We start from the raw sequence: 3,728 nt of genomic DNA, 5'->3' as shown, positions 1-3,728 counted from the left end.
TGGAGCCCAGCCATCTGGTCAACTTCCAGGAAATGACCATACAGTTCCTCCCCTGGCTGGAGTTTCTTTACATTTCCGGCCATTTTTTTGCGATGTGGCTGAATGAGGAACAAAAAATCTGCGATCGAGAGCACCCCGTTGCTGATCGGGACCTGGGGCTTGAAATCGCACCCCACAACTGGTTACATTTTGACACGGGTATAAAGATAATACATACTAAAAAAAAACAAAGGGAGCTCTTACACGGAGCATCACAGAAATACACAACATATCAAAATGCCTTACACTTCCAAGCTGCACTGGAAACAGACTGATGTAGAAAATCCTTTTGTACTGAAGCCACAGTGTTTATATGGCTGGTCAGGTTAAGTTTCTGGTCAATAGTAGCCCCCAGGAAGTTGATGGTGGGAGATTCAGTGAAGGTAATTCTGTTGAACATCAAGGGGAGCTGACACCCTACATCATATCAACAATTTCCAGTTCCCTGGTCCCAACCACCTCCTCTTCACCATGGATGTCCAATCCCTCTACACTTCCATCCCCCACCGGGATGGTCTGAGGGTCTCTGCTTCTTCCACAAACAGAGGCCTGAATAATCCCACCACTACTCTCCTCCGTCTGGCTGAACTTGTTCTCTCACTAAACAATTTCTCCTTAAACTCGTCTCACTTCCTCCAAATAAAAGGTGTGGTTATGGGTAACCGCATGGGTCCCAGTTATGCCTGTCTTTTTATGGGGTATGTAGAACATTCCTTGTTCCAGTCCTACTCCGGCCCCCTTCTACAACTCTTTCTCCGATACATCGATGATTGCTTCGGTGCTGCTTCATGCTCTCGTCTGGACCTGGAAAAATTGATTAATTTTACTTCCAATTTCCACCCCTCCATCATTTTCACATGGTCCATCTCTGACACTTCCCTTGCCTTCCTTGACCTCTCTGTCTCAATTTCTGGTGATAGATTGTTCACCAATATTCATTACAAGCCTACCGACTACCACAACTACCTCGACTACAGCTCCTCACACCCTGCTTCCTGTAAGGACTCCATCCCATTCTCTCAGTTCCTTCGCCTCCGTCGCATCTGTTCTGATGATGCCACTTTCAAAAACAGTTCCTCTGACATGTCCTCCTTCTTCCTTAACCGAGATTTTCCACCCACGGTTGTTGACAGGGCCCTCAACCGTGTCCGGCCCATCTCCCGTGCATCCGCCCTCACACCTTCCTCTCCCTCCCAGAACCATGATAGGGACCCCTTGTCCTTACTTATCACCCCACCAGCCTCCGCATTCAAAGGATCATCCTCCGCCATTTCCGCCAACTCCTGCATGATGCCACCACCAAACACATCTTCCCTTCACCCCCTCAGCGGCATTCCATAGGGATCGTTCCCTCCGGGACACCCTGGTCCGCTCCTCCATCACCCACTATACCTCAACCCCCTCCCATGGCACCATCCCATGCAGAAGGCGCAACACCTGCCCCTTTACTTCCCCTCTCCTCACTGTCCAAGGGCCCAAACACTCCTTTCAAGTGAAGCAGCATTTCACTTGCACTTCCCTCAATTTAGTCTATTGCATTCGCTGCTCCCAATGCGGTTTCCTCTGCATTAGAGAGACCAAACGCAGACTGAGTGACCGCTTTGTGGAACACCTTCAGTCTGTCCACAAGCATGACCCTGACCTCCCTGTCTCTTGCCATTTCAACACTCCACCCTGCTCTCCTGCCCACATGTCCGTCCTTGGCCTGCTGCATTGTTCCAGTGAAGCTCAACGCAAACTGGAGGAACAGCACCTCATCTTCCGACTAGGCACTTTACAGCCTTCTGGACTGAATATTGAGTTCAACAATGTTAGATCATGAACTCTCTCCTCCATCCCCACCCCCTTTCCGAGCCCCCTTTTTCCAATAATTTATATAGACTTTTCTACTCCCACCTATTTCCATTATTTTTAATGTATTTCTATCCATTGTTTTATCTCTACCTTTTAGCCTATTTCAATCCCTTCCCCCAACCCATCCCCACTAGGGCTATCTGTACCTTGCTCATCCTGCTTTCTATGCTTAATGTCACCTATTATCACATTCCTTAGATAATATCACCACCTTCAACACCTCTTTGTCCTTTTGTCTATGACATATTTTGGTTATCTCCACCTATCACTGGCCCTCTATCCAGCTCTACCTGTCCCACTCCACCACCACCCTGCCCCCCCAAACTAGCTTATATTTCACCTCTTTTCTATTTTTCCTTAGTTCTGTTGAGGAGTCATATGGACTTGAAACGTTAACTGTGTTCCTCTCCACAGATGATGTCAGACCTGCTGAGTTTTTCCAGGTACTTTTGTTCTTGTCAAGGGGAGATAGTTAGATCCTCTCTTGATAAATATTGTCATTGCCTGGCAAATATTGCCTGCTACATATCAGGCCAAATATGAATTTGATCCAGGCCTTGCTGCATGTGGGCAAGAACAGCTTCCACATCTGAGGAGTTGCAATTGGCACTGAACACTGAATTCTTCAGCAAACATTCCCATCTCTGGCTTTATGATGGAGGGAAGGACATCGATGAAGCAGTTGAAGCCAGCTAAGCTTTTACAAAGAGTGACTTTGCTTCCAGGGGTGGGGCGGTGGGTGGCGGGGCAGGGGCAAGTTGACTGCCCTCCCCCGTAATATGCTGCCCAGAGAAACAGAAACAAAACTATTTGAAAAATTGAATTTAAAATTAAAGAGTTAAAATTGAAGAAGGATGAAAGAGAAATTTAACCTTCTTGGAGGTGGCACCTTCAGAATTGGCACAACTTAATGGAGGTGGGATGTTAACTAAAAGACCAGAGCTGTTAAGCCATCTCTGAAAATACTACCAGCAAAAATGATGAAATATTCTTTTTCAAAATTAATTTTCTAGCTTTTGACTCTTGACCTTAAAAGTTGCTGAGGAACATTAAAGGTCAAAATGAGGAACCTTATCATAATTATCATAACGTACAAAAATGAGAAAATGTACATCTAATTTTCTGGACTTTGTAAGAAACCTGTGATTAACATAAAATAATGTTCTTGACAAAAAAATTATCTTTACATAGAGATAATTGAAGATTTTTTTCATTTATATTGGCACCATTTTGTAATAGCCAAAGTTCTGATCTTAAAGAGGATCTATTGCCGTGTGGATGGTTTATAAGGAATTAATTTTTTCTTCAAAGGCCAACTTTGCTTCCAGGGGTTGGGGGGGGTGGGGGGGGTGCAAATAAATTCTAGCTACCACTGTCAGCTACTACTTAAACTTATACAGATCATAACTGTGGCAACCCTTGCTGTCTATTGTTGGGTATGCATTTCTTTGATGTCAGAGTGAATTCTGGCAAAGCTCATACAAATTATTTGAACTCTAAAGTGTCCAGGGCTGAAAAACTCCATCACTGCAAGGGTTTGTAGAACATTACATATATTCTACTTTATCTACTACTTCTCTAAAGCTTTATGATGTAAAATATCACTCACGTTCTAGGATTTTTATGCCTTTCTGCTTCCTTGCTTTTTCATTTAAACAGAAAAGGATTTATCAAAATCACATTAACTGACTGCACAATCACTAAGCAAGAAAATACTTTTCCAATGTTTCAGCAATAATTACTCTGAGGCATAAATTTCTGGTCTGAGTCATTGGGTTAATTAATACTCCAACTCTATATAAAGATAGGCAATGAATGCTGCCTTTTATTGTGAG

This window comes from Carcharodon carcharias, chromosome 11, assembly GCF_017639515.1.
Source record: "Carcharodon carcharias isolate sCarCar2 chromosome 11, sCarCar2.pri, whole genome shotgun sequence".
Classification (NCBI taxonomy): domain Eukaryota; kingdom Metazoa; phylum Chordata; class Chondrichthyes; order Lamniformes; family Lamnidae; genus Carcharodon; species Carcharodon carcharias.
The sequence above is the reverse complement of the archived record's forward strand: the minus strand, read 5'-3'. Positions refer to the sequence as shown.